Source organism: Chrysochloris asiatica, unplaced genomic scaffold (assembly GCF_000296735.1).
Source record: "Chrysochloris asiatica unplaced genomic scaffold, ChrAsi1.0 scaffold00089, whole genome shotgun sequence".
Lineage (NCBI taxonomy): Eukaryota > Metazoa > Chordata > Mammalia > Afrosoricida > Chrysochloridae > Chrysochloris > Chrysochloris asiatica.
Genome location: NW_006408607.1, coordinates 11,647,260 through 11,653,850, shown reverse-complemented (window position 1 = coordinate 11,653,850; position 6,591 = coordinate 11,647,260).

The window sequence follows — 6,591 nt, the reverse complement described above, 5'->3', positions numbered from 1 at the left end:
TTAGGCAAATCTTCTGTACAACAATACTTTAAAGTGTCCAAGAATAAACATACCAGTTTGAGGACTAAGGTGTGGCTGACCCAAGCCATGGCATTTTGAATAACCACATATGCATGTGAAAGTTGGACAGTGAATACAGGATACCACAGAAGAGTTGATGCTTTTGAGTTATGGTGTTAGAAAAAAGGAAATAAGAGTATCAAAATTCAAATGCTTTCAATCTTATTTATTTTCGGCGACATGACTTCATGTTTCTTAACATCTATGAGTTAAATTAATTTTGTTTCTAATTTTAATTGTTGTTGTTGTTAAGTGCTTTCGAGTCAGTTCCCACCAATAGTGGCCTTGTATAGGGTTTCTGAGGACAGGCTGGTAAGCTTGAATCGCCATTTTCTCAAACATGATATCCTTCTCCAGTGACTGGTCCCTTCTGAAAATATGTCTGAAGTATGAGAGACAATGTCTGGCCATTCTGGCTTCCAAGGAGCACTCTGGATGTACTTCTTCAAGCACAGATTTGTGTGTTCTTTTGGCCTATGTTCAAATCAACTTTCCAGACTAGTGCATTAACCCATAGTGCCACACCAGGACTCTGTTGAACACAAAATAATTGAACAAATTAACAAAAATCATTATTGGTATTTATTATACAATACCTAATCAAAAGATAAAGAGAAGTGAGATTATGGGGGTGGGGGGGAGGACCGAAAATAGATCAAACTGGCATTTTAAAATAGCAAGAAAATAAAAAAGAAAGAAACAAAGAGTAAGTAGCAGTCAACAAAGTATCACTGGAGACCAGAACAAATTAAGTCAAGTATAAAAAACGAAATGTGATCATACAACCATATTTACCCTAGTCTTACTCATGAATCGTTGCTCAGATATTATAAAATTATGTATTAAATGATGCTTTAGGATTATGTTCTTCATTAACAAGGATAACCATGATATAAATATATCAATGCCTTTTTCACCATGGCATTAATAAGAAGAAATTATTCCAGTTCATAGAAAAGACCAGGATGTATTTGACCCAAACACACTGTAGGATTCCCCTAAGTAATTTTTTTTTTAATTATAGGTTTTTCAACTTATTTTATGATTAGGAATTGTATTGATTTATAAACTAGTGGGGGAAAAAAGTCTACTTATGTTAAAAAAAAGGGACTTCAAGTTTTACATTGTAGGATCAGCATTAGAATGTGAACCACAAGGTCAACAGTTCAAAACCATAAGTTGCTCCTCAGAAACCCTATGCAGGATTGCTATGAGTCAAAATCAACTTGATGGCACTTAACAGCAATGACAATATGTTAAAAAGTCAATTTATATTAGATAAAGTTCATCTGACAATGCTAAAAATACAGATCCCCTGTTTCTGAAGTAAGATTCATTGTTCACGGCTCCAAAACTGAAATTGCATTTTTCCTTGGATAATTTGTAAAGATTACAGTTGGCAAGTAAATTTCTGACTGCAATATTTTATGTTACTTTTGTTCCCCAGTCATTTTCTGACTCAATGTAAATTAGTATATTCTGAAAATGTTGACCCATAACTGCTAAAACAAACACACAAATAAACAAAAGTTGTACTCCATACTTTATTAATGTAACTTTATTGGAGGCCCTAAGTCATGTGGTAAAAAATTACTGAGGTGGAATAGGAGAATAAGAAGCAACCAAATACAAAGAGAAGGAGAAGAAGGACATGAAGGAAAAAACAATAAGACAGTAAGAGGAAGCTGAAGGAAGCAAAAAATGAGAAAAATTGAAAGCCTCGAGATAATAATGTAATTAGAGAAGGGAATGGGAGGAAAGCCAGGAAACAACCTTTAATTGCACTATTCATTTGGTCTTGGGAAGCCTGCTTGTTGTTGTTAAATGATGTCAAGTCAGGTTCCAACTAAAATAAATCCTGTATAGAATCTCTGAGGAGCAGTTGGTGGGTTTAAATCACTGACCTTGTGACTAGAAATTCAGTGCTAGTTCTACAGATCCACACCGGGAGTCCTAGAAGAAATTTTAATTCTAAAATGGAATAGTATTATTATAAGTGACAAGATTATTCTATATTCTTACCACTTAAATGTTGTCAAACTCCTCAAATGCAGACAAAAACTAAGTTTGTTTTTATTGTTAGATTCCATCTAGTCAAATATGACTCATGGTGAGGGATCTGATACAGGGCACATGTGGACTACCAAACATTGTGAAAATTACAGAAACAGAAGAAGACAAAATAGATCATTGCTACATTCTAAAAATTAGAAACTTATGTGCCTCACAGGATTTCATCAAAGAGTAAAAAGGGAGCCCACAGAATGGGAAAAAAATATTTTGCAGTGACATATCAGACAAGGGACTAATTTCTAAAATTTTAGGGAACCACAACCCCTCTACAAGAAAAAGACAAATAACCCAATTAAAAAATGGGTACAGGATATGAACAGACATTTCACCAAGGAAGGAATTCTGGCAGCCAACAAATATATGAAGAAATGTTCATGACGTTTAGCCATTGTTGTTGTTGTTGTTGTTAAGTGCCGTCAAGTCAATTCTGACCCATAGTGACAATGTATAGGGTGGGTCCAAGGAGTTTAGCCATTAGAGAGATGCAAATCAAAACAGCAATGATATATCATCTCACAACAGCAATAACAGCCAAATTAAAAAATGCAGAGGACAATGAATGCTGGTTAGGGTGTGGAGACACTAGAACCCTTCTACATTGCTGGTGAGAATACAAAATGGTCCAATCACTCTGGAAAACAGTATGGGGCTTCCTCGGAAAGTTGGAAACAGAAATACTGGATGATCCAGCAAATCCTCTACTTGGTATATATCCACAAGAAGTACAAGCCATAACACGAGTAGATATGTGCACACCAATGTTCATAGCAGCAATATTCACAATAGAAAAAATATGGAGACAGACTAAGTACCCACCAATGGAAGATTGAATAAAAAATTTTGGTACATACACTCAATGGAATATTATGCTACCTTGAAGAACAAGAAGGAAGCTATAAGCCACCACATAACATGGATGAACCTTGAGGACATTATGCTGAGTGAAATTAGTCAGTTACAAAAGTACAAATACTACGTAAGACTATTATTGTAAAAGCTTAAGAAAAGATATCCATACTCAAAGGGGTGGGGAATTATTTGTTACTTTTAACAAAAGTGGGGTTGGTGGGTGGAGAGAAGGGATGACAGAGCACAGGGTAGTGTGCAGACACATCATAGTTCAGGTTTGGAGAGGGCAATACACAAGAAGGGGAAGGGTGTTGAAGAAGAGAAAGATAGTGGAACCCTGAGGCAGATTTGCAAGGGCTAAATGGGCCCGAAGTAAATAGTAATGCATGCTCAACCTTGGAACAACAGGGTTCTGTGATACAGGGATTGAGGCATAGTCAGAAGAGGAGAAATAATGTTAAGATTCTTGACTGACTTATGAATATTGGTTTTCCTTGCCTATGATTGTAAAATAGACACTCAAGTGGGGTAGAAAGGAATGTTAGGAAACATGATTACAGAAAGTTGTAAACCCGTCTTCAGTCTATAACTGACTGGAATACCTAAAAGGGGTTTGAGAAATTGCCCTGTGAAAGAGGCTTCTTGCAGAGCCTTTGCAGTGTATAGGACCTTAGGTGGAATCCTGAGCCCCATCCAGGCCCTTCTGAAGTTGGACATACCCACTAGAAAGGACGAGCAGACTAGCCTGAAACAACTAGAGCAATACAAGATACATCTTCAAAGAAAGCTCATCAGGAAAAACACAAAAAGAAATGGAAGTATGGTTGGCTACTACAAAAACAAGCAAATTGTTTGCCAGGGAGCCATCAAGACAAGCCATTCAAGTCCCTTAGGGAAAAAAAAAAACCCTCCAAGACTGAAACTCAAAGGGAACGCATGAACAGGCATGTAAGCTTGCTGGCAACCATGTTGAGCTATTGATGAGTGAAAGAGGGGGAAAAGCAGCAATGAATAAATGGGCTCAGTTCAAATACATTCCATAGACTCCCATTGACCTGGAGATCAGAGAGAGAAGAGGAGGGGCTTGTTGTTCTGAAGTGTGGGGACACCTGAGCCCATGGACAAGGACATAGTCATGGAGGGCTAGAACTGAGAGTGAAGCATCCAGTGGATATGAAGTGAGGGGAGAAGCACAAGAACACCCAAACTTGCAGATAGTATCCATTTGATCTAGCCTTGATAGCTTGATAAGCACAACTCAACTAGAGGAAGATTAAAAAAAAACAAAAACAAAAAACTGATAAAGGAAATGAGTGTGGGTTGCTACAATTTGATGAACTTAACCTATATTTATGGATGTACTGGCTCAAAATACCAACTGAGAGAGAATGAGTCTTCACATCAAGGATCAACACTATGCCCTCTGTATACAGGGTAGATAGGGACTGGCATCTAATACACTGATTACATAAAATGAGGGGGTGATACAGGCATGAAGTGACTGGCTTAAGAGTTTTCAAGAAGGAATTTAGTTTAAGTGTGTGGGAAAAGATGGAGTCCCCACTGAGTAGTTTTAATCTTGTCTTGATTTGTCTGGTGAAAGGAGATGGGATAAAATTATTATGATTCAATAGTGAGAAATTGTTACCATGACAAATTGTGACTATCACAACTGTAAAAGTAGAAGCTTTGTAACAAGAATGGGGGAGTAGTTAATCTTACACTACAGAAAAAGAGTACCCTGGGACCTTCAAGAGAGGAGAGCACAAACAGAGTGTAGAACCCTGTTCAGAGAAGAAGCAACAACTGAATTGAGAGTAGCTGAGGACTCTGGGCTCATGGAAAGAAAGGGACTAGATGCTGGAAGCCAGGAGACAGACTTGCAGAATGTGCCCTTTGGTTACTGAAATCATATGTATTCCTGAGTGTTTCTGTGTAATCCCCCCAAAACAAAACAAAACAGGTAATGAAAGCAAATATCCTTGAATGATGATGCAAGGAGGAGATTGTAATAATAGCAATGAAACGATGGTGTAAAGTCATAGCAATGAAACGATGGTGTTAAGCCGATGTTCTCCCATGTAAACTATCACTCAGTTCAAAATAACAACTTTAAAAATAAAAACAATAAAAACTTTAAAAAAAGATCTGTGGATTAATTAATATATATAACTCATAGTGACCTTACGGAGAACAGAATGAAACACTGCCTGGTCCTGTACTTCCCTCAAAGTCTTTGTTAAACATTTGTCCATTGTTGCTGCCTCTCTGCCAATACATCTCATGAGGGTCATCCTCTTTTTCGCTGACCTTTCACTTTACCAAACATAATATTTTACTCTAGGGACTGGTTCCTCTGATAGTATGTTTGATGGAGTTTCAACATTCTGGTTTCTGAGAAGCATTCTGGATGTACTTCTTCCAACACAAATTTGTTTGTTCATCTACCAGTCCATGTACTTTTTATATTATTTTCCAACACCATAATTCAAGGGTATCAATTATTCTAAGGTCTTCTTTATTCATTGTTCAACATTCATATGCTTATGAAGCTACTGAAAATATCATGGCTTGGGTCAGGCACACCTTAGTGCCTAAGCTGAAATCATTGCTCTTGAACACATTAAAGGCATCTTGTGCAGCAAATTTACCAAGTGCAAAATGCTTTTGTATAGTGTAATGTGTTTTTCCCATGGCTTTCTTCACTGTTGTTTCCAAAAGTGTTGATAGTTCTTGTTGTTGTTGTTAGGTGACATCAAGTCGATACAGACTCATAGTGACCACATGTATAAACAGAACGAAACACTGCCCGATCCTGAGCCAACCTCACAATTGTTGCCATGCTTGAGCTCATTGATGCTGACACTTTGACAATCCATCTTGCTAGGTGTCTTCATCTTGTTCTCTGACCCTCCACCTTACTAAACATGATATCCTTCTCCAGTGACTGGTCCCTCCTGACAGTCCCTCCTGACTGGTCCCTCCTGACAAGTATGAGAGACGAAGTTTGGCCATCCTAGCTGCTAAGAAGCACTCTGGTTGCACTTCTTCCAACACAGATCTCTTTGTTCTTTTGGCATCCCATGAAACTTTCAATAGTCTCCTCCAACACCATAACTCAAAAGCATCAATTCTACAGTCTTCCTTATTTACTGTCCAGCTTTCACATGTATATGAGGCTATTGAAAATACCATGGCTTGGGTCAGGCACATCTTACTCTTCAAGCTGACATCTTTGCTCTTCAACACTTTAATAAGGCCTTGTGCAGCAGATTTTCCTAATGCAGTGTGTCATTTGATTTCTTGACTGCTGATTCCATGAGTGTTGATAATTAATTCAAGAAGAATGAAGTCCTTGACAACTTCAATGTTTTCTCTGTTGATAAGAATGTTGTTTATTGTTCCAGTAGTGAGGATTTTTGTTTTCTTTACATTGAGATGTAATCCATATCGAAGACTGTGTTCTTTGACCTTCATCAGTAAATGTTTTAAGTCTTCTTCATTTTCAGTAAGCAAGGTTGTATCATCTGCATATCTCAGGTTGTTAATGAGTCTTCCTCTAATCCCGATGCCACGTTTTTCTTCATAGAACCCAGCTTCTTGGATTAT